Source organism: Parus major, chromosome Z, assembly GCF_001522545.3.
Source record: "Parus major isolate Abel chromosome Z, Parus_major1.1, whole genome shotgun sequence".
Taxonomy (NCBI): domain Eukaryota; kingdom Metazoa; phylum Chordata; class Aves; order Passeriformes; family Paridae; genus Parus; species Parus major.
The window spans coordinates 33,497,283-33,522,545 of record NC_031799.1 but is presented as its reverse complement, the minus strand read 5'-3'; the positions used below and the strand labels follow the sequence as shown (position 1 = coordinate 33,522,545).

The following is a 25,263-nucleotide window of genomic DNA, read 5'->3' as shown; positions in this document are numbered from 1 at the left end:
GCATTAGATTCCCCTGAAAAACAGTCTTGTTCTGCCAGATAGTAAACTGGGAGTTTTAGACTTTGTTTTCAGAGAAACTTGAAACATGCATTCAGACCACTGTTCTCCAGCTCAGTGTCTTTAAGATAAAACACAGCTTTGAGAAGGAGGAAGCCACAAAAACAAGACTAAGTCTACAGGGTGCATGCTACAGGCCAATACCTGCTTTTGATTGCTTGGTTGTTTGGTTTGTGTCATAATACATTTTGTAGAATTTAAAGATGCAAGCATATATTCTAAATTTCATTTTCCAGGTTACTTCAGATATGAAGCAAAATTCTTGTACTCCAGATAATGCAACTTACTGTGAATTAATGACTGTATAATTAGTGAACATGTAAAATCTTTATAAATGCAATCTCACTTTAAGTCTGACTTTTTTTAAAAAGGTGAGTTCAAATCATCCTTCCATGAGAAACAATATTTCTCCAGCCATTACACTGTTACTTAAAAGAGCATAAAACTAGAAGACTAGTCAATAAAACATTCAGAAAACATTTATTCTAACATTTTACTTATTTCTTCCTCTTCTCTGAACCAGTTTGCAACCTAGCAATGAAAAGATCAGGAAATGAAAGACTGGTTTGGAATTTCCCCATTACTGTTATTCCAGGGGAATTTCTAGTGATTAGATCACTTCAGGTGCATGCCCTGAGCAGGAGCACAGAATTGATGTCATCTAGTTTTTGACAGCTAGGAGAACTCAACACTGCTCAGTTTTCAAGTGAACACGTGGCAAAACACATTAACTGCCAGAACTTTGTGTGCTCTCTGTTTGGCAGTGCTGGAATTTTACCTTATGCAGATACTTCTCTCTTTTTCACCTTCAGAAAGTTTTTACAACATTTTTTGTCTTACATACAATTTTCTTTGTGGACCTGTGTGGTTTTCTTCAGGAAAACAGGAGATAATGGCAACACTCAGACTGGAGGTCCTGTCTGCAAGTTGTAAGCATGCTCCACAGCCTCACAGTTACAAGAACAATGGAAAATATACAGCTTATTGCAGAGCTGTTCATTAAGTAGCACAAATGCAGGGATATGCAGGTGGCTAAAAGGATGGATTCATGGGTGGGGAATCCAGACATACTGAATCTATTTGCAATCTTAGTTGTACTGAAAGCTGAAGTAAGTGATTCAGGGAGAAACAGTTTCCATTCTTTCAGAAAAGCACACCTGTTCTGTTTAGAATAATAATGCCAACAGTAGAAGGATGATAGTTTTGCTCAATGGAAGAGATCAGGATGATGGATTTGTCAACTTGTAGACAAAACTTGTCTAAATGACTGTGGATCGTGCAGGTAGCTGTATGAAGAGGTCTCTGATTTCTACATCAAAACTGAGCGTCTAGTTCTGCTCAGTTATCTACATTGCTTGTGGAATAAAAAAAAAAAGGCAAAAAAGAAAACTGGGGGAGGGTAGGATGACACAATCAATCAGTTCTTAGATACCAAAGATTCATTATCACCTGAAAGCAGTCATCAGAACACTAGGCAATCCCTATCAAATAAGTGTATTTTCTTAAAAGCATTCAGGTGCCTTTTGAAAGTCCTTATGTTCTGCTTTGTTTTCAGCAACCAAAAAAATTCAGGCTTAGTGTTGATATTCTGACATAGCTCACTTTTGTTTGATAGTATGTTAGAATGTAAATCTGTATTCACTAGAGAGAAAGGAGAAAATGTCCTTAGGTATTCAGACAAATATAAGAAACTAATAAGTTTTAATACCCTGTAAAATGTATTTTTAATTCTTCTTAATGCATGCTCAGTATTATTTTAATATATACACTTATTATTATATATGATATATATATATATATTACATTATATTATATTATATTACATTACATTACATTACATTATATTAATATTATATTATATTATATTATACTGTATATAATATATATAATTATTATATAAAATGATAATATAATATAATATATTATTTTAATATATACACCTTTCTTATAAGCTGGTCACATCAGTAGAAGTGGAAAACTGTTTGGTTCTGGTTTTTTATGTAATCTTGCTTGCTTATGGTAAGAGAGGAACATAGTAAAGAAAATTGCTTATTTTAATTAAGAGAAGAAATTGAAGTCTTTGCAGTTCTATACATTTATAGGGGAAAAAAATCTCACCAAATTAACATATCACAGAACTGTCTGTCTTGAAACAGCATGCTGTTTTACTTTCTGCATAAGTCATATCCTGAAAAGAGACTTTTAATGCAAAAGGTTTCATTACCCACTGCTACTCAGAAGACTCTAAGCAGCAGCTCTTACTACATTTGCAGATTTCTAGAAACCCTGTCTGAATTCCTTTTTTTTTTCAAGGCTAAACGAAGTAGATCTTCCTATGTGTAACTTTACAACTTTCCTTCAAAAATGGGTCCATGCTTACTGGATATGTAAGACCAAAGGAAAGTGAAAATTAAACTACTGAAGTGGGTCAGAAATGTTATCTGTGCATATGCTGGACTCTGCACTCTGAAATGCTGCAGTTAATAGCTCAGATCAACACCAGTTCATGGATTTCAAGACAAATAAATTACTTGGATTAGCTGATCTCATTCCTCTGGTAGAGACAACTAGAACCCTAGTATCCTGCAGTGACCGAGCATGCAGTGACTGCCATCCTTATATAAAAGTTTTGACAAAGTGAAAATGCAAGAAAAATGTTAAATATTCTGCACTGGCAAAATGATCCAGCTGCAGCTAGTGATTGTTTCATCAAAATTCATCCCAGAGCTGTGCACTTCTGTAGTATAAACTTGTTCCAGCTTAGACATGGCATACAATTCGATTTCTCCCCACACCATCAAGAATGTAAGTTGTGCAGGTAAAAAAGGTAAAAAACTCATGAGCATAAAGCTAATTACAATAAATTGTCTAAAAGTGTCTCAACCAGAAAAACGTGTTTATACCAGATTATCACTCTGCCACAACATTTCTGATCTGGAACTATGAGTCTTAAAACTGACTTCAGTATATTGTTAATACATGTCTTCAGTCACACACATATAAAAATAAGTAATAATACTTTTCCCATCTCAGATATTTTTGGAATAAAAACATTCCTATGGGATGTTATAAATGTCCTCTATACAGACATCATCATCAGTCCCACCAAACAGTGATTATACAAAGAAAAAAATGTGTTGGCTGCCCCCAAAGCTCCAGATTTTCTGCAATTACTCACTAGCTTGTATGCTATAAGCAGCATAACATGGAATTCAGTATGGAATTTTGGCTGGGGAAGGGTTAATGTTCTTTACAGTAGTTAGATTTGTGCTGGAAACAGGTTTTGATAACTCAGGGATATTTTTGTTACTGCTGAGCAGTGTTTAGACAGCATCAAGGCCTTTATTTCTCCTCACGGTACCCCACCAACAAGGACAGAGTTGGGACCACTGACCCAAGGGATTCAATATACCGGGGTGTCATGCTTGGCATATAAACCTGGGGGGAGAAGGGGGAAGGACCTGGGATATAGAGTGTGATGGTGTTTGTCTTCCCAAGTCAGTGTTACACCCGATGGAGCCCTGTTCTCCTAGGATGGTTTAACACTTGCCTGCCCATGGGAAATCAGTTCATTTCTCCTCTTGCTTTGCTTGCATGTACGGCTTTTGCTTTACCTGTTAAACTGTCCTTATTTCAGTTCATGAGTTTTCTCACTTTTACTTTTCCAATTCCTTCCCCCCTCCTACTCCAAGGGGCAGTGAGTGAGTGGCACTTGGTTGGCAGCTGGAGGTAAACCATTAAAATATAATGATTACTATGGAACGATAATTGCAGAAAATTAGGTTGTAGTAAGCAATCTACTACCACAACTCCTCTCCTGTCTGCCTAGTTTTTATACACCTGCACATAGCTGGCAGACCCCAGCATGTGAGGAGAAAAACATGGTCATTGACATTCATAACCTGCCATTCACTGAGAGTTTACTTCTATCATATGGCACAGTTACAGAGTATGTGCAGGAGTGGAAAAAATGTTCAGGAACCTGTTTGGTTCAGCATAAAGAAGAAGAAAGTTTCTCTTACTTTAGGATGCTTTTTCGAAAGTAGAGTAGTCGGGGTTCTGTCTGCCCTGGGAACAGGGTCTGGGACTTGGTATTGCCTGTTCATCATAGCCAGTGTCACTGCCTTCTGCAAGAGTTCTATAAGACAGTTTAGTCTTGCCTGTTGAGGTGAAATATAACATGAAGCAGTTCACTTTAAAAATTTGAAAGTGAATTTTGAGAAGACCTGATAGTATTAGATTATTCTCATCTTCCATTTTTCTATCTTGAAAATACCCATCTAACCAGAAGGTAGTTAAAGCTGCAGATTCTGAATACATTAAAAAAATGCCATCCACTATAAAGATTCAGAGCTGAGCCAGATGGCACATCTGACTGCAGTGTATATGAGCCACTGTACTCCTACTGCTGTGAAAAGCAGAAACTGAAGCATCAGTGGATGAAGCTAGTTTACCAGGAATCTCTCTTGCGGCTCTGACCTAGAGCAGCCACTAAGTGTTGTGACTATTGCACATAGGTTTGAGTAAACATGTGATGAAGTTGTTTTATAAATACCATGGAAGATAAAAACCAGAGTGAAGTAAGGACCTTGAACAAAACGGAAGAAAAATGGAAGCAGGACATTGAAATGCTATGTTATTTCTTCTCTTCAACATGCGCAGGCACACAATAGTTCCTTCTGCTCTTGGAATTCAATGTGCATGAGTCAGCCTGTCCAATATCAGCAATTACAGCTATAAATGCAGAGCTATTATGCACTCATGTTGTGTAGTTTGGGAGTAGTCTATTCCACCAGGAACAAAAAGGTCTTGAGCAGCTTAGGGTTCTTAACCATTCTCAAGCAGCCACCAGGCAGTCAACTGTGCAGCCTTGCTTCACACAGCAGGAATTCAGCCCCAGCACTCTGCTCCCTGAGAAGAGCCCTGGGCCCTGTAGGAGAGACATTCTCTTGCATGCAGCAGTGTTGCAGATGAAGTCCCAGTAACCTCCCATTTTCATCAGCAGGAAATCTTTGCACATTTTTTCTCACAGCTTCCTTTCCACAGTCATTCATTTACACTGATTTATAGCCTTCCTCACTGTCCTCCTCCTCAATTCTTCCCCCTCAATCTTTTCCTGAGACCTGAAAAACTCAAACATGGACAGTATGTGTTGGGGGAATTTACAGTCTGGATTTTTTGCTTTCTCAGCATGGATGGGAATGACCAGGTGGATGCTGCCAGTGGCTATTCTTTTGTGGTCCTGCTCAAGGTGCACGTCTGCTGGTGGCTGCCCCAAAAGTAGTTTTATGTGAGAAACAGAATTCGGAGCTCATGTGTGATGAATGAGGAGAAACAAAATGAGCGGCAAGGAAGGTGAGCGTCTGGTCCAAGCCGACAGGCTCAGTGCTGAAGAGGATTTGAGAACGGGGCTAAGACAGGCTGAGAAAGCTGGAGTTGCTCAGCCCGCAGGAGAGAAGGTTGCATGGAGATCTCATAGCAACCCTCCAGTATCTGAAGGGGGGCTATAGGGAAGCCAGAGATGAACTCTTTGTCAGGAAGAGAGGTAAGATGAAGGATAATGGGTACAAATTGAAAGAGAGGAAATTTATTTAGGAAGAAATTTCTTAGTGTGAGCCAGAGCCTCCCTGTCGCAAACGGGCCAAGAGGTGCCGTCACTCTCCGTGCACCAGCACCGCCTCGCACGGCCCCAGAGCGGGACGGAGCCCGGCACATTCCCCGGCAGCCGCGTCTCCTGCGGAGCCGGGACCACGAGCCCAGCTGCTCCCCCGGCCCGTGCCGCAAAGAAGCTCCCAGAGCGCCCCCGTCCGCAGGGCGAGGGGAAGCGGCCGGGCGGCGGGGACGGGCGGGGAAGGCTCTCCGGACGCCCAGCGGGTGGTCCCGGCGCCGGGCCCCCGGGACGGGCGGGAGGGAGGAGCGGCCGGCGGGAGGAGCCGTCCCTCGGCACCGCCTCCCGCCGTCATCTGCCGCTGGAGGTGAGCGAGCGGGGCAGTGCCGGCCGGGAGCGCCGGGGGCGGCAGCTCGCTCCCGTGTCCGGCCTCGGCGTGCTCGGCGGGGCGCCGGCGGCCAGGGGACGCCCCGCAGGAGCGGTGCCGGTCCCGGTCCCGGTCCCGGTCCCGGTGCTGGTGCTGGTGCTGGTGCTGGTGCCGGTGCCGGTCCGGCCGCGGGCAGCGCGGAGCTTGCCCTGCCCTGCCCTGCACTGCCCCGCCGTGTGTCCCCTGCTGCGGGCGCGGCGTGCCCGGGGACTGCGGCGCGGGCTCTCCGGGTTTGTCTGATCATGTTTTTAGTGCTGCTCTATCCGGCCCCAGGGGGAGGGCTGGGGGGAAGGCGGGCGGCGCAGGGCGGAGGGCGGCGGGGCCCCCGAGCCGGGCTGGGGCGAGTGCTGAGCCGCGCCGGGAGCCGCGGGTCCCTGTCCCCGCTGGGAGCCCCGCGACACCCAGGCCTGAGGGACCGGCGGAAAACGTGTCTCGTTCCTGTTCTGTTTGTATGTGTGTCGGTCGGTCGGTCTGTCTGTCCGTCTGTCTGTCTTCCTTTTGGGAGGGGGGAGATTTTTCTGTGAACTTCCACGGACTTTTCAGTCTCTTGATTGTGGGATTGCATCACTTCAAGGAAAAAGAGCACCCAACGGCATGTAGGGGTATGGTGGGAGGTAGATTGCTGCATGCCTGAGGCGCTGGCCATTCCGGAATTGAGCTCTGCTGCAGCTGAAGGGGCTTTTCCAGGTGCGTGCAGCCCATCCACAGGGAGGTCCGGCTGGGCGCTGCGGGGAGAGCGGGGCTGGACTCAGACCTTTCTGCCCAAGAGGCTGATTTTCCTGAATAGAGTCTGTAGAGCTGTAAAGTCTTTAAATAATAGATTTGCCTGTTAGTACCGTGAAGTGACTTCTGTAAAGTAGCAATCCCTCCAGTACTTTGCTTAGGTGATCAAAGGTTTTTGAGTTATCCTCTGCCCCCCTCTTTTCTCTTCAATGGTGCCTTTTAAAAGCTGTGGTACATGCTGTTGCTTTAGGAAAACTTAGTGTTGTTATCACTCCCTAAGGAAATGTAAATATACTCATTTCATGTTGCTTCTGAAAGGATATTGCTTCAGGTGAAGAAACAGAGGGTTCGTTCCTTCTGTTTTGTTAGAGTCACGTATTTATGTAGATGATTTGGCACTAACATTTGGATAATGTAAGGTGAAGAGGGCCTAGATCAATGTTAAAACCACAGAAATTCTTCTTAAAATGAACCTACCATAAGGAGCACTGGCAGCTGTGAAATTTTTGAGTATGTGTTGTAGCGCCCACTGCACTTTTTTATGTAGCAATGCAAATGTATTGGATGTTTGTTTCATAGTTGATTATGGTGGAGATGCTTTATAATGAAGTTTATTAAATTGTGTCTCAAAATTCATCCATTTTCAAAGCGGACAATGCATGTTCTGGTGAACGCCTGATGTAGTAGTTACTCTGACTCTTCCAAATCATAAATAATACCTAATTTGTCACATCTCTTTCTCCACCCAAATATTTTTTCCTATTTATCATCTATTGGTTTTTTTCCTTATAGGCATTTCAAAACTGATTCAGAAAAAACAAAATAAATCACAATTATTCAAATGTTTTTTGCTCTTAAAGATCAGTATCTAATAATTAATTTATTGTGAGAAAATTAAACAAGATTGTAAAAATGTTCCTCTTAATTATTTTCATTTTACTGTATTACATCTCTTTCCTTGATCTGTCCCTTCCTGCAATTAGAGAAAACAGGGAGTTGAAAATCATATTCTACATCTAGGAATTGATTGTTAAACGATTAAAAGCAGCAGGAGGTTTCTTTCTCCAAGTTCATTGGGTGCTAATTAAAGGCTGTCTTTAGTTATATATTTGGATATTCTTGATATTGGAAGAATTGAAACGTGTGCCTAAGAATAAGAATTTGCTCACATGTTTTACTGTAATAGGGTAAACTCCCACAGTGTGTTTGTGGAATGGTGTTGATTTCTCTTGTTCTTATCTATCCTGTAGGGAGCTAAAGGGTTTATTTTTTTACTTTTGACAGCAGTAGGATGGGCTAGAAACTATAAAAACTACTTTCTCTGTGGTCATGTAGCGTGCTGCATGTACTGTTGAAAATGTGCTTACCAATTCTTCCAGTCCTGGACGTACTGTACCTAATCAGTGTGTGTTTATATTATATTCTGTGTAACCAAGGCACATTAGGTGTGTTGGCATTCTTGGCTACTTCAGAGTAGATGCTGGCAACAACCTTTCCTTGGGCAGCTGTTTACAAGGCACAAGGTATCCCCCTTTCCCCCCAGCTCACGTTTTGGTTTTAAGGGCAGATAAGAGCTGGCACAGCTTCCATGCCCTTTTCAGCACCCTGTGCAATACAGTGTTGTGCTAGCAATTGTGGAGAGCTTGCCTAAAGATTTGTCTTACACAGTGATTGAGGAATGTGTACTTGGTGTTGCAGTGTGATTGCTTTGGTTACGTGATCACCTCCTATGAGATGGTGACCTGCTTGGTGGTTGAGGGAAAGGCTGTGGATGAAGGCTACATGGACTGAAACCTTTGATACTGTCTCTCACAGCATTCTCCTGGAGAAGCTGGCAACCCAGGGCTTGTCCAGCTGCTCTCTTTGCTGATTAAAACAACTGGCTTGATGGCCAGGCTCAGGGAGTGGTGGTATATGGAGTTACATTCAGCTGGTGGCTGGTCACTAGGGATGTTTTCCAGGGCTCAGTGAATCTTTAAGATTTTTATTGATGGTCTGGATGAGGATCAAGTATACCCTCAGTAAGTTTGCAGGCAACACCAAGCTGGGTGGGAGTGTTGATCTCCTTGAGGGTAGACAGGCTCTGCAGAGGGATCTGGACAGGCTGGATTGATGGGCAAGGCTGGAGCTATGAGGTTCAACATGCCATACCAGGTCCTGCACTTGGGTCACAACAGCTCTATCCAGTGCTACAGGCTGATGCAGAGTGGCTCCAAAGGGGTCCAACAGAAAAGGACCTGGGGGTGCTTGTGACAGCAGCTGAACATGAGCCAGCTGTGCCTAGGTGGCCAAGAAGGCTACTGGCATGCTGGTCTGTACCAGCAGTGGTGTGGCCAGCAGGGCCAGGGCAGGGATTGTCCCCCTGCACTCAGCACTGCTGAGTTGAGGTTGGGGCCCCTCACTGCAGGACAGATATTGAGGTGCTGGAGCATGTCCAGAGAAGGGCAACAGAGGTGGTGAAGGGTCTGGAGCACAAGCTTCTCACTTCTTCAGTGAGAAGGGCTGAGGGAGCTGGGATTGTTTGGCCTGGAGGAAAGGAGGCTCAGGGGAGTGCAAAGGAGGCTGAAAGAAGGGTGTAGCCAAGTGGGGGTCATTCTATTCTCCCATGTAACAAGCAATTGGGCAAGAGGAAAAGGCCTTAAGCTGAGGAAGGTTTAGATAAGGTATTAAGGAAAATTTCTTGCCTGGAAAGGTGGTCAGACGTTGGAGAAGAGTGTCTAGGGCAATAGTTGAGTCATTGTGCCTGGACACATTCAAAAGATGGGTAGATATGGATCAGTGGTGGACCAGGCACAGTCAGGTTAACAGCTGGACTCTGTGACCATAAGTGTTTTTTCCAGCTTAAATGATTCTATGATTTTACTGCTTGTAGTTACATGATGCCATATGTGAAATTTATATATTGTAGAAGCTAAAAAGCAAACTTGAGTGATCAAGCAAAATAAAATATGCATTTAGGAGCATATTGATGAGCAGTTGGGTACATGTTTTATTGATTAAAACCCCATATTGCTTCATAGCAAGCTCTACACAAGTTAACAGCAATTAAATGCTTTTTTAAGTTAAGCTTTTGCTGGCAGTAGCAAGCAGGAATTGGGGACATGGTCTTCATGTCTTCTCTGCTGGACACCCTGTCATTCAATGCTAGGTACAGTTTGGACCATTCCTTCTCTAAGTGTAATTTGTATTTGAATCAGTTTTGTACTCACTACTTGTTATGGGCTCACACCACTGATACTCTGAATTTTTTTTTTTCCTAGATAGATCAAGTGTCTGATTTGTCATTGCAGATTCCTTCTGTGGTTATGTGGTCACATGTGTTGTTTTATTCTTCACATTTGTCCAGTCCTGAAAGAGCCTTTTTCCTCATATGTGAGCAAGAAACTTGAAGTCCTCCTTCAGTGAGCTGGAAATTCCATTTTTTTTCACATTCCCTTTTCATTTTCCAGTTGTGACTAGAAAACTGTATCAACCTGTTGCGAGGTACAATTTACCATTTTACTGTTATTTCTTCCTTGCAGTAAAGCTGGTCTGTTTTGCTTCTCATCAGTGAAGTAGGAGGAAGTTGCAGGTGTTGCAAGTGCCTTGTATATTGTCACTATTGTCTAGATGTGCTTGTGTTTTGTATTTTGAAATATGAAATTTTTAGAAACTAAAAGCAAGAGTAAGTTCACAGTAGTTTCTTCAGTGGCTCACAGCTATGATCTGCATCATAATCAAAAACTAAGTTAGTTGGAAATTTTTTTTTGTGGTGCTGTGCATTTGCATAGTCATAGAATGCTTCTGTTTAGTAAAACCAAATCTGGATGATGGCCATTTTATTAACTGTGCTCATTTTTTTGATAGCTCTTTTAGCTCAAGATTCATGCATTTTGTGATTGCATACCACCTGTCCAACCTCCTGTTTGGTACTCTTTGTTTTTTTATGTGATCCTTGTTACTGCAGTATTTTAAACACTAGAGATAGTGATGTACCTTTTAAAATGTCTCTTTAAGACCAGAGAACACACACATTAGACACCCTGGAGCTGAGGCACAGAAGCTGAAAAATTCATTCAGTGCTGTATAAGAAGTGTGTGACTGCAGATCAAAACCCAGTGTTGGTAAGATGATTTTTATCCTCTTCTAAAGGAGACCAGCTCACTGTGAATCATAAAACTAATCCTATGAAAAAAAGTATCAGGCTTCTGGAATCAGGTTCCACGTGGCTCCTTTTATCTTTATGCAAACTTAGGAGCTGGCAGTGTTTTGGCAAGGGAAAATACAAATTGACAAGTCTGTGTTGATGTCCTTTTGTGGAGCTTTTAGTTTATGATCACAAGTATATTATACATTATGAACACAAATATAGAGATCCTTTGATCACACAAATACTTAAAATCAATACCCTTCAACAGCAGAAATCTTGGTGTAAAGCTGGCTGTTATTAAGCCTTGTTAACAGCTCCAGAACCTTATCTGTGCTGTTTGAGCTGAAGAGAACTGCTGCCATTTAACATTACAGCTTGGTGAGCAGTGCAGTTTAACAAGATGTTGCCTTCAGTACCAAACAAACCTGACTGAAAATGCTACAACTGTTGTGGCAGCTTGCCACTGTTTTGGCTGTGGTTGCACAACTGTTGGTAAGGCTTTGTGATAATATCGGATCACTGAACGGATCTGAATTAAAAATAACTTTGCAAGAACAAGAGAAACCAGTGTGAAGGGCAGCTGTCCTTCAACTGGCTCTTTAGCTGGGGCAATTTGCAGGTTCAACCTGCATTTGTGGGGTTGTGCTGTGGTGGGGTGTAAACAGCAGGGGACAGGTGTAAGAGAAAGGGAATTCATAGACTGAGACGTTATAATTTCTCTTGCTCTTGAGAAGATGATTGAGCATGTGAAATTGCTGTTGGTGTTCATTTAATCTAGTCAAGAGAGAGAAACTTACTGCTTGGTTTCACTAGCTTGGTACAGCCTCATCTGCAGCCTGAGATGCATCTCACATCTCACTTTCTCTGCCCATCAGGGCGCTTTTTTTTTCTCTTTTTTTTCTTCCCCCCCCCCCCCCCCCTTTCTTGTTGCTGCTACTTTATAGCAAAATTATCTACTTTTACTACTCTGTAGCAATGCCCATGGTCAGACCAGTGCCTGCCTGCCAAGGGAGGGAAGGGACTGGATTCTCCTCACACTGTATACAGAGATTCCCATCCTTCACTATCTGGGAAAGTAATTTGTTGTTTTGTTGTTTTTTTTCCTGGTGCATTTGTTTTCACAATCAGCTCTTGGCCTGAGCACCAGTGTGAATCAGCTAAATGCCAGAGGATACATCCATGCAGCTAGATGATAACTTAACTACAGGGGAGCTACAGGCCAGTCAGTCTCACCTCTGTGCCCAGCAAAATCAGGGCATAGATCCTCCTGGGAATGTGCTCAGGCACATGGAAAATAAGGATATGTTTTGTGCCAGCCAACATAGCTTCACTAAGGGCAAACTGTGCCTGGTAAATTTGATAGCCTTCTCTAAAGGGGTTATAGAATTGGTACTTAAGGGCAGCTGACACTACCTACCCAGACTTACACAAAACATTGACACTATTCCTTGTCCCTGAAGAAACATGAATTTGGCAGGTGAACCACTTGTTGGCTAAGGAATTGGCTGGATGGTCACTCAGAGAGCTGTGGGCAATGGCTCAATGTCCAAGTGGAGAGCACTGACGAGTGATGTCCTCAGGGGCTGGTTTTGGGACCGGAGCTATTTAACAGCTTTGTTGGTGACAGGGAACGTGGGATGGAAAGCACCCTCAGCAGCTGCATGGCAGCACCAAGCTGTGTGGTGGTGTCAACATACTGGAGAGCAGGGATGGTGTCCAGTGGGACTGTGACTGGCTTGAGAACCTCATGTGAATCTCACGTAGATCAACAAGTCCAAGTGCAGTGTCCTGCATGGGGATTGTGGCAATTCCAAGCACAAGTACAGGCTGGCAGGAGAATGGATCAAGAGCAGACCTGGGGAGAAGGGCTTGGGATGAGAGGCTGGACATGACCCAGCAAAGTGTGCTTGCAGCCCAGAGACCTAACCACATCCTGGGCTGCATCCAAAGCAGCGTGGGCAGCAGGGCCAGGGAGGGGATTCTGCTCCTCTGCTCTGCTCTGCTGAGACCCCTCCTGCAACCCTGCATCAGCTCTGGGGTCCCAGCAGAGGAAGGACATGGACCTGTTGGAGAGTCAGGAGGGCCATGAAGATGATGTGGGGGCTGGAACAACTCTCCTGTGAAGACAACCTGAACAAGCTAGGGATGTTCAGCCCGAAAAAAAAGAAGGTTCTTGGGAGACCTTAGAGAAGCCTTCCAGTACCTAAAGGGGGCCTGCAAGAGAGCTAGTGAGGAGGGACCCTTGACGAGGTAATTTAGCAATACAACAGTGGGGAATGGCTTTAAACTGAAAGAGGGTAGGTTTAGTTTAGCTATTACAAATAAATTCTTTACTGTGAGGGTGATGAGGCACTGGAGAGGGTTGTTCAGAAAAACAGTGGATACTCTGTCCCTGAAAGTGTTCAAGGCCAGGTTGGAAGGGGCATTGAGCAACCTGGTCTGGTGGAAGGTGTCTCTGCCTGTTGCTAGTGAGGTTGGAGCTAGATAATGTTTTCTTTCCAAACCATTCTATGATTCTGTGATTAACTGTAGGAGGGGTGTGCCTGTCACTCTCTAGGTCTCAGGGTAGCTATTCCCAGCAGCAGCATCTGGGGGATCAGGGAGATACCAGCAGCAGCATGGCAGTACCAGGTCTGTACTGAGGCTGGCAGCCTGGGCTGGCCTCTGGTCTGTGTCTGCAGCTCTTGCTGACTGGCATGTGTAGAAAAGTTTCCCAGTGCTGGAATGGCATTGCTGTTTAGTTATGGAAAATCTTGAGAAGTCTTCTGCCATTAGCCACTGGACCTCAAGAACCAATAAATGTTTGCTCTTGGATTCACTGCAAACTGTTGTTTCTTCCCTAAAAAATTTAAGGCTGATTTATTTTCAGTTTGTGAAGAGGCCTAACTGAATGAGATAGCACATCTCAAACTGTGGTTTGACAGTAATAGGGTCACAGGCTATATGTCAAATGTTCTTCTGTTGGTTTTCTGAAGATTTCTGGGTGATTTGGAGGGAAGTTTGTAATTTGCTGGCTTACACAATTTGGGAAATTTAGGTTTTTTGTTTGTCTTTTTTTTGCCCAAGTGAACTCAGTTGCTGGTAAAACATTTTTAACAGTTATGAGCCAGAAAATTTGGAAGAAGACAGGTTTTTATTTGGATAGTGAAAAAACCATTGCAGCTACCACTTCTGTCTATCTCCAATTAGAAGATTAAGAAAAATATTTATTTTGCATCAGAAGAACAGTCTTCATGGCTATGTACCTCCTCTAACCCAAGCTGTAAAGATGCATAATTGAAAGGGTTCTGAGAAATTTGTGGGGCTCCTATTAGAGCTATATTGAAAATCTTCAAAGGATGATTGAGCTAAATGGTAAGATTATGGGATTTCCCAGTTACTGCTAAGCTAACTTCCTGGTGTCTGCAGATGCTCTCCCCTTTTATACCTAATTAAAGTCTTAATGTGTCATGAGTCAGAGCTTTTTGACAAGAGTAATGCAGTGGCCATCAAAGCAAAGGCCCATCAAAGCCAAGGCCATGGCCATGTTGAGTCTGGCAGGGAGCACTACACAGAATCGAAACCGTCTCAGATAAGAACACTGAACTTCATTTTCAGTAGTGCTGTCTGAGTTAAGTTTTTTGGATCACTGTATTACTTAGTTACTTCAGTGTCAAGTTTGATATTGAGAACTCTGTCAAAGGATGAATCAGTGGTGTTGTGAACTATTAGCCTCTGTTTCTCTTCCTCTAGGATTTTACAAATTTGAGAACTTGCTATTGTTTTGTCTGAATATACAAATATTTATGTATGCATAATTCTAACAAAACATTGCTAAGAAAATATATAGTCCAATCAGCCTTTTCTCTCCAGTATGTTTGCTGACCGTATTAGAAGGGATTTATCTGAGGATGGAGGGTGAAAATTGCTTTCTAGGCTGTTAGAGATGTTGCCATGAGAGTAGTCTTTTGGAGTATGAATCAAGGTAAAGATCACTGTACCTTTACTCTCTTCATTGTGCAATGCATGATGAGCAGGTCCACACCTGCAGGTGCTGATTGCTCTGTATTTCTCTGTGTTATGTTTTATGTGAGATTCTTCACTGAGCAGTGGGGATGGTGTGGTGATTGTCTCTTACTCAGCTGACCCAGCTTCTGGTCTGCAGAGAGATTCTGTGGTGTTTCTGTGGTTAAACAAGTAGCCTGCAGAGAAGAAGGCTCATGTGTCACACCACGCATGAAGGAGCACAGATTTATGACAAAACTGAGTTCCTAACTTCTGCCAAAACTCCTGTCTTTGCTTGATTTTGAGTGGTGTGCAAGTCAGTATGGGTAACTGTATGAGGTATGTGACAGGGCATGAAGGCCAGCACACAGAGAAGCCCTTGAGGGACTGGTACTTTAGCTCTTTACATCGCACACAGCTTTGAAGAAAAGAAACTTTCACATTTTGAATGTTAATGGAAGCTCCTGGGAGGGAAGAGATATGCCCACCAAGTTTAGTCACTTTGGTCAACATGAAAACAAAGGAAGTATTGTGAAGAGCTTTCTGGCTAGAAAACAGTAAATCTTCTCATGGGAGTCCGCAATTTCTGGTTTTGTTTTTAGTACAAACATGATGACGTAATGAAGTCATCTTGTCAAATAATGATACTCGTATGTTTAATGTTACCAGTTTTTGTTTACATTATAAACTTTTCTGCCAGCTATTCACAGATTGCTGTAGTAGGACTCTGAAGTACTGCAGTAGAAAGAATGTTATTATTTATTTCTCAGGAGCTATACAAATCTAAATTGGAAACTTACCTTGCTTAGAGGCTTTGCTGGTCTTTCCACTAGAAATAATTTTGAACTACTGGGAATGTGGATGAGTCAGGGTCGTAGTCTTTCTGATCGCTTTTTCTGTGATTGTTAGTCTTCTGCTGAGATTTGTGGTGCTGCATGCATACAGAGATGTGGTGCTTCTGAGCCTTAAATCTTCAGGCCTGTCAGTGTGATGATTCTTAGTTTATGGAGAAAGTAGAGATGGCATTCTTAAAAATGTGTCTGTTTTCTAGGCAGAAGAGCAACACGCAGAATGTTACTACAGGGGTGCAAATAATGGAATCTAAGTAAAAGATATTAAAAGTACCTAAAATTGAAGCACAAATACCTGTGTAATTTTAAGAGATCTTCTATTATGCTGATATAACTAGACAAAACAATGCGAAGTTTTGGTGTTGATGTGAAGGAGGAGTCTGAGACCTCTTCAACAAAACAAGCCATCCAATCAGAAGAAGGTCTTAACTGACAATGTGAATGGCAAATTGTTTTTGTATCATTTATATGGGAGTACCTGCAAAAAGGTTTACTGTTGAACAAATTGGTTTTTTAAAAAATATAAGTGTATTTTCAGAGCCAGGTCTAAGGAATGGGCTGTTTATAACTATTAATATAAATTATATTACATATAATTATATTATATATAATATATTATATATATTATATAATATATAAATTTGTATTATACATAAATTACAAATATTTAGGTTAAGATGGTTCACATACTGCTTCTCATCTGAAATGTATTTCTTATTCTTATGAATAACATAAGAAATGTATGAATAACATAAGAAATGTGAAGCAAGAGACTTTTAAGTCTTATGCTTAAGTTTTTGGGGAAAAAACCCCAGAACTCCAATAGTAGGAGGGCTGTCCTACTTGTTAGCCTGCAAAGCTTTAATTAAGTCTTGGAGTATTGTAAGCTGTCATCTCTGCTCAGTCCCAAGCTCTCTGTCAGGAATTATGTAGAACACAGGCAACTAATTTTGACCTGTCTGTGGAGAAATATTTTAATTGTCTGCATATGAAAGAGTAGATTCAGTGTACTGTGGTGTTCTCATGCAAAATAGCCAAGAAAGAGTGTCTAGCAGGTCTGGGTGTTTGGTGTGGCTGTCCCAGGCCTTTGTTTAGTGTTTACGAGATTGGTTCTCTTTCTCTAGGTTTCTATCCTGCTAGAGAACATGCCAGGTTTTGTTGTGTCTTGGTGTCTGTCTAGGTGTGACTTTAGTTGTGGTTTTCATACACTTGTGTTGGAGTATGGAGTGTTACTGCTAGCAGACAGATCTAGGACTGTCTGTGTTATTTGACTGCCTCTTTATAGCAGAGTAGCAAAACTGGAAGCTTTGAGCAGCAAATGAATACTTTGAGTCATCTACAGCCCATACAGCCTGCAATGAGGGCAATGTTTCCTTCATTTTTTCCTTCTTACCTCAGCAGACCAGGTTGTTATTATTGTTATAATTATGTGAGCACAGGCCTTCCTGTTGTGCTGTTATTAACAAAAGTGAGCACACAGAGCTTCGGGACAAAAGAAGAAACATATTTGAAACTACTCTTCAGAGTTACTGGTTCCCAGCTTCCGATCATTGCGTTCTGCTAGCAGCTGAACTGATCAATTCACTTCCCCTTTTCAGTAGCAACCCAGTAAGTCACTAAATTATTGCTTTGCTGATTAGTATTCTGACTTTTTATAGGCTTGTTTCTAAAGGGGAATCTGTGACATGCATTTGTCTCACCCCTAGTTTTAAAAGATACTCTGCTTGCTGTGGGAGGCTGATAGTGTTGTAAGATAGTGTTGTATGGTGCAACACCAAGGAAGGAGATTGCTTAAACACAGAGATAGCAATGTACATTAGCAGTGTTTTCATACTATAGAAATAATTTTAAATGTAGTTTAAAATGGAAACAAGAGCCATCATATGCTTGGTCTCTGGGAGCTCCAGCACCTAGATTTAGCTGTATTTCTTTGGGGTCTGAAGTCTGTTGTACTAAAGCCCAAACAGAACATGTCTTGCATGTTACTGACTTCTGAGTTTATAAGTCTTTTCCTACTTTTGATAAGTATTTGAACCTACCCAGCCTCTGTTTCATGTGTTTTATGTCACAGAAGTGGCAGGAGCTCTACATGGCGGAGGATTGACATATCAAGCTGATCATCTGAGATCAGTACCCTCTTGGCCATAGTTTCTCCAGAGGAAACGTTGTGTGAAGATTCTTATAGTAATTTTCTTCTTTGAACTTGCTCAATAAAGGTTGCTGTAGTTTAAGTGCATTTGTGATCAAACTGTGATTTTGGTGCCAAAGCAGTTGTGTATCATAGGAATATCCTACCTCGTATTTTTTGGTACTTGAATTTATTTACCTGTGATGTAAGTGATAATTTTTTATCAGCTGTTTGACCATATGTGGAGGTCAATTATTAACTAGTAAGCAGCCATGAACATGTGCACAGTTACTAAGTGCAGTTACCTTCATCACTCATCTTGATTCCTTACACTTTGTGCATATACACTGCACAAACTATCTGTAATTCAAAATTGCCCTTTGCATCTTATCACTGATGCCAAAAAGATTTTTGCTTTTTACAAATTTTATATATAATCATAGCTCTCTAGATTACTATTACATAGTTATATAGCTCCTTAACTAAGTACTGGTAGTACTGTCCTACCCCTTCACTTAGATTTTAGAGCAATAAGCTGACCTTCATGGAATCTTATTTCGTCTTGCCTCTATAGTGGGCCAAGGACATCTCATTTTCTCCAGGTATCACAGACATAATAAAATGTGTGGTTAGGAGCTGGGGAGGTGGAGAGGGTTTAAATAGGGGCAGAACCAAAAGTGGAAGGATTACTTAATTAACTATTCCTCTAATTGGATGATTTCTGTTAAGTATGCTGATTTTTTTAAACTTACAAAATTTTCAGGGTCTTTTATTACGTGTGCATTTCACCATATTTGCATATGAGGGACCTTCATTAAAGGTAACCACTTTTTGTCATCTTAATATTGTTTGTCTTGTGATTTGGATCATGGCTCCAAGTTCCATGTTCCGATCTGCAGCAACAGTAATCTGAGACCTGTGGTGTACAGGTGAAACCTCGTACACAGATGGAAATGGGCCTTCTACCAGGTCATTGCTTTTCCGTACTTCCTGCATTTCTGTTATGTGGGCAAGGACCCCTCTGGCCCTTGCTGGCTGTTTTCCCAATGGCAGTCTTGCCAGTGCCCTAAATCAGCCTTGTGCACAGTGGTGTGGGCAGATGTGCTGCAGGGACAGCAACACTGCAGTGTTGATGCAGGTGACTGATGGCGAGGACCTTGGTGTCTGGGGGACGTGTAATGTGGTACCATAGAGAACTGATGCACATCTGTAGTGTGTGCCTGGCTTGGGTCTATATTAAACTAAAAAAATAGTAGTGAAAGTCACCTGGGATTGAAGGGCTGTCTGATCTCTTTGGTTGGGATGTGACACCATAAAAAGGAGTGTATGTTTCTTTCTTCTCACATCAGGTTGTATTTGAGTAATTAGAACTTCTATTTTAGCAAAATAGTTACGAGGAAGCAAATACCTCTTTTATTAAATCAAGGCAGTGTGAATTGTAGGACAAAAAAACCCCCATCTGTACTAATTGGTATTGGTAGCTAATTTGTTACATTTATTTTTTTTAAAATAATAGCATTATAATAGCATTATTAATAATTAATAGCATTATTAATATTGCCAAGTCATAATCCAATTTAGATTGTACATTTGCCTTTTAAAAGGAAGATGCTCATGCTTAGTTTGGTTTTGTGTTGGTTTTTTTTTTCCATCACCCTGAGACAGGCTACTAAAAACAATGGAGTGATTTATTTCAGAAACATAAGCCATAGTAATTAAGATAAGACATCTTTTAAATTTTTCCCGTGCATGGCATTATTGCAGCTGCTACTGGAGCTGAATTTTACCTGTTTATGACTGCATCCCTGTACTAGGCTGATTTTGTGGTCAGAAAGGCCTTGGAAGTCACGAGGACACAGCAGTGTCAAGCTGCTTATATTTTTTTCCAAAATTTAGGGGGACTTTCATGTAGTTGCTTGGGGTTCAAGGAAAAGTGTAAATCTTAAATAATCATATTCAGTTCATTTTCATCTGAAATTATCTGGTCTGTTCATATGCTGTTCGTACATGCATTGCAGAACTTTGTGTTGAATTTATGTAGTTAACAAATATTACCTGAAATTCCCTCAGTCTTGATGTTAATTCTGGTATTAAGATATTTCTGACTTAATGTGGAGTATCAGGACAGCACCATTGCCTATGGCAAGTATGGAAGCACGCAAGTACATCGTCTGTTTAGGACAGTTAAACGGGAGGTTAAAGTGCCAGTCATGATTTTAGGTGAAGTTAAATGTATAATATCAGACTGTAGTAGGAAATAAGTTATAAGTTTTTTGCTTGGCTTTGAGTTGTTGGTTTGTTGGAGGTTTTTGGTTTTGTTTTGGCTGTGGGGAGTTTTGTTTTATTTGGGGGATTTTTGTTTGTCTTTTAGTTTGTTTTGTTTGTTTGATTGGGGGCTTTTAGTTGGAATTGTTTTTTGTTTTTGGGGGTTTTTTTGGGTTTTTGTTTGGGTTTCTTTGAGTTTTTTTTTTGTCACAGCATTGCATTAATAGAAGGATGTTGTTTACCTGCAAATAAATGGTGGTAAAGTCCATGACAAGAAGTGTGTTTCATAAATGTTGAGTTAAAAACAAAAGATGCCTTAGGATATTTTTGTTGGTTGCTATTGAGCAATTTCTTGATTTTTACATAGATCTTCAAAGCAGAAAAAGTTTAACTTCAAACTTGAGGTGTAATTACAGGGATATAAATTACTTTCAGGGGTTGTTTGTTGAAATGCAAACATTTTTCTCAGTGTTTTCAACACTCTTACTATTGTGCTAAAGTATCACAAATGACATGAAATCTGCTAGAAATGTGTTTTTAGGAAGTACTTTGACAGAGTAAGTAACTAGGTTTAAAAAAATGAGACTTAATTTTTGCATTTGCAATAATCTCTAAGGATCCTAGTGGCAAGTGATTGGCTGGAATTTAGTAAGTGCTTGGGTTTAAACTCTGTTTAAGTAGCAACCACATAAAATACTTGGATGTTTGCTTGCAGTGCTCTTAGAGTTATTTATCTTTTTCTGCAGAGTGCATTTGACATAGTGGGGATTGTTGCATTTAAAAGCAGCAAAAGTTTGGCTGAAAAGGTCGGAACCAAACAGAGTTTGACTTAATTGTTTGGCCTAATTGAAATGAGCAGCAGTTGTTGATACAGGGAGTTGGATGTTCAGAGTCTTTCTGTGGGACCTCAGAAATACTCAGTATGAACATTGATTCTGTGAATTTGTTACTTCCACCTATCAGCTGTAAGTGATATTTAGAATGAGTTTTGCGAACTCTGAGAAATACGGTGTAGTATGAATCTACAAAGTGAGAATAATAGTATGTCTTTCAGTCACTGAAGGCTCTGATTTGCAGGAGCATGCCCAAACTTGGAAGGATGAGGAATAAAATCTTCAGTGGTTTTCTTAAAGCTTTTATGAGGTTTGCTAGACACAGTGTCTTCAGCATTAAAATTAAATGTAAATTTTCAAATGCAAGTTTTACAGAGCACAAAATGCAACTTCCCATTTTGTTGAAGAACTGGAGATAGATGTTATTTGGAAATGAGTAGTTCAGCAATATACGTTTGGTTCTTGTAGTCTCAGTTCTGGTTGTGTAGATTTTTGCTTTTTACAAAGTATAAGGCACTGGAGGTAAAATGTTTTATGCAATGCAACACATAAGGCCTGGGCTATGTAAGTTTTTTATTTTTTATTAAAAGCTTGCACTTAGATTGTCAGTCTGCAACAAGCTGTCCCTTAAAACATTGACAAAATGTGAGGAGAAAATCAGGGCTAACCAACCCTGTAAGACCCACTGATTTGCTGCAGCTCCTTCTGGCAGAAGTGAGGATTCCAAAAGTCCAGCCTCTCATGTGAGAGACTCTTAAGGACTAAATAAGCAAGTTGTAGGAGCTGGAACTGTAATGGCTAACAAGAACCGAAGCACAGTGTAGTGAGGACAGGGATGGGTGAGACCCCAGGACTGAGGCCCATTTCCACCTGTTTGTTTCCATCTGTGTTTTGTCACTGTGTTGCAGGAGAGCAGAGCCTGTTGCCTGTCTCTGTGGGATAAACAAATGCAGCCTGTGATCCTGCTTGTGCTGTAGGGTTTCTCAGAGATGCCAGCAGCACACAGACTCAGATTTCACTAGTAAAATGTCTGTGATGTATACTGGGCCTCGACCATTTATTTCCTGACTTATATTCTATTAGGTGACTTCTTATTTGTACCTATGAAATATTGGGATCTATTCTGTTCTGCCACAGACATTCTGTTGACACACAACACTTACGTGTGTACACGTAAGTGAGAATCAGACCTGGTATTCAGGCAATAATTGGCAAAGCCAGCAGTGGTGTTGGGAGGTCTGTGATGCTTCCATCTGTTCATTTACCTTAGCTTCAAGAGAAGATCTCTCTGCAGGGAAAGCAAATATTTTAGTGAACTTAATGCTGAGACAGCGAACCATCATTTTAGATGTGTGTAGAGAGTATTAAATGTAGAGTGAGAAAAAAAATACCGTTTGTTCCAGTTTTGACTTTGTTGCCATGATAGCAGCTGGGAAAGGTGACTGACAACAGTAGCAAAAGCCAGCTTGCAAGGAATATTACTCTTAAGTATGCTGGGAATAGTATTTGGGAATTGTATGTATGAGATAAAGTAATCTCAATTGTGTTGTGTTTTGCTGAATTTATATCAAAAATCAGCATGTGGTCATCTTTAAAAATCAGTGTACAATGACAAACTGTATCCCTACATACCTGGTTTCACTGGGAAGAGAAATTCCCATTTCTGTTCAGCCAGAATTGGATTTATTTGGATGTGGCCCATGAAACATGGTTGGCACTGCAGTTCCTGTACCTTCTATTGACAAGATTATTTTTCTTTCTGTGTAGCAATACAGCTTAAGGATACCACTAATTGACAGCAATTTTGGCTAATCAAAGTCTTACAAAAATGCAATGAAAAATAGTTTGTCTGTTTAGTTGGTATAATAAAGAGACTTGAAAGCCAACAGTCACTCAGATCTAGCACTATTGCAGTGCCACATGATAAATTTTTAGTTTATTTGAATACCGTATAAGATTAAGTTACAGTCAATTTCTCTTAATGAAAATTCACAGGTTTCCAACATCAGCTATGCATTGGAGAGGCTACTTGTTACTCCTAATTCATATTTCATATTATGCCATGATTTAAAAAAATACAGTATTAAATTTGCTTTGATATGCTTTCTATCTCAGATATTGTAAGAACTTCATTATGCCATTATTTTATAGTGTCCTATTGCTTTTGATGCTCCTGTTCAGTAAAAAGGTGTCTTTTTTGTTGTAAGAGTTAGTTACATGGGAACAAATTACTTGTCCATTTCACAGTTCTGATATTATGTTCAGTTGAGGATGTTTTTCAGTTTACCACTGCATGTTAGCAACAAATTGTATTTTATAAGCTTTATCTGTATGTGTGCCATCGATTTAGTGGAAGGTGTTCCTGACCTTGACAGGGAATTAGAAATAGCTGAACTTTAAGGTCCTTTCTAACCCAAACCATTCTGTGATCATCATAATATAGCTAGATGGTGTAGTATGTAACAGATAATGTAGACAGAACACATAATATATATGTGTACAAATTTTATATGCATGTATAAAGGCATTATTCAGTTTACTTATAAAGGGCTTTTCTGAACACAGGTAAGATTTACATGGATGTATTTCTTTTCATTCCAATTTGCCTGCCTAATGGCTTAAAAATGGGCTTTTACAGAGATGAAAAGCATATGCTATTTTCAAAAGTCTGCTCTGAACAGTGGTATTTTTAAATTCCTGTTTGTTTCTAGTAAAATTGAGGTGATTGACCACAAGTTTGTGTGCACTTACAGTATAGTTTTTTCTGTCTTGAATTACATTATGGAGGTGGAGGGATGGCTGTTAAGAAGGTAATTTCAAGCAACATTTTATTGGAAAATGTGTAAATTAGGGTGACTTTCCTCCCACCTCGGTTTTATTTTGGTCCTGTAAGAACTTGAACACATCTTGCAGGATTCTGTGGTATTGAATGTATAAGCTTTACATGTTTCTTGGCCTGTAAGTGTGCTTCAACTACATGAATGATTCTGTCTCTTGCTACATGTCCCACTGCTACAAGGAAATCCAGACATTTTTGCTAAGGTGCATAGTGCCTCCTTGAAGCTGTAACTCAAGAAAGCTTCTTGTAAGCATGTTAGAATTCCTAATGTACTTTTTGTGCAACTCAGATACTGAAATTGAAAAATACTCTTTCCAGTTGCACTGTTGAAGCATGAATAGATTTTTGCTGTTCAGGCATGAAACCAATAAGCACTCCCTTTTCAGATTTCCTTAGCTATCAAGAAAGGCGGGAAAAGCTGTACTCCAGATCTTTGCAAACTGATGGTTAAGCCTGACAGCCAAAAGAAGGAAAAATAAAGATTCTTATCTGTCATGGTGCTTCAAGAGGCATGCTCTGGTTCTGAAGCAATTGTACTAAGTGCAGTTAATACACTGTTTTCATATGGGGTTGTAAGGAACTGAGCTGCTTTTGTGAGTTTTAAAAATATGTCTCCTCTGTGCTTATTGCTGGCCTCTCATAAAGTGTGGCACAGGTAGCCCTGTCTGGAGCTACAGCATATTGCAGATGCAGCCTCTGGGGCCTTCTCTTTTTTTCAAATCCATGATTTCTTAAATCCAGGACTTTGAGTCTATGCTAAATGCAGCTTCAAAACCTACTATTTAAAGACAAAATAGTATTTTTTAAAGTTTCATTTGAGATAGCTCTAGATTTCTATCTTGAGGAATTTCCTTAAATATCATTCCAAAGTGCCTGTTGTAGAGTTGTGCACAAGTGGTAACTCATGTTATTTGACAATAAAAAGTTTTAGCAGTAGAAAATCTTAGTAGGGAGAGTGAGTATCAGGTTGAGGATGGTGGATAAAAAGCCTTCCATTTTCTAGTCTGTTGCAGAACCACACATTGTTTTCCCCTGGCTTTTTTGCACTGCATACAGATGCATCAATAACTCACTTACCTGTACTTTATCTGGCAAGGTAATTTTCTGGAATGATGAACCTACCTCTTCTGCTTCTTGTGTTTATCTTTGTGTTTTCCTTATTCTCTTGAGACTTGGATAATACACTTGTTTGGGGTGACATTTACAGTAATCTATGTAGCCTGGCTCCTGTGTGAGATGTGAAATACTTCAGGTTTCCACTATTTATGCTCTGAAATGGTGATGAGAGATATTATATATATGAGGATAATTACTGTTTTTATTTAAGTATATGTTATATATACATTATATATGTTATTTATGTATAATAAAAGCAGCTTTCACTGTTTTGGTTTTTTTAACTATTACAATAGTCATGAG

The 25,263-nt window shown here is 40.7% G+C and overlaps 1 protein-coding gene across 2 annotated transcripts in view; it reads left to right on the top strand.

Annotated features, from left to right (window-relative positions):
- The first annotated feature begins 6,108 nt into the window (after nucleotides 1–6,108).
- PIP5K1B (phosphatidylinositol-4-phosphate 5-kinase type 1 beta) overlaps nucleotides 6,109–25,263 on the top strand; it is a 96,134-nt gene continuing 76,979 nt past the window's right edge. Inside the window, exon 1 of one of the 2 annotated variants that reach the window (XM_015653437.3) lies at nucleotides 6,109–6,322. The gene's annotated coding sequence lies outside the window, so the exon portion shown is untranslated. Of the gene's footprint in view, nucleotides 6,323–10,899; nucleotides 10,919–25,263 lie in introns of those variants that run through there. The other variant, XM_015653439.1, reaches the window with a different exon arrangement.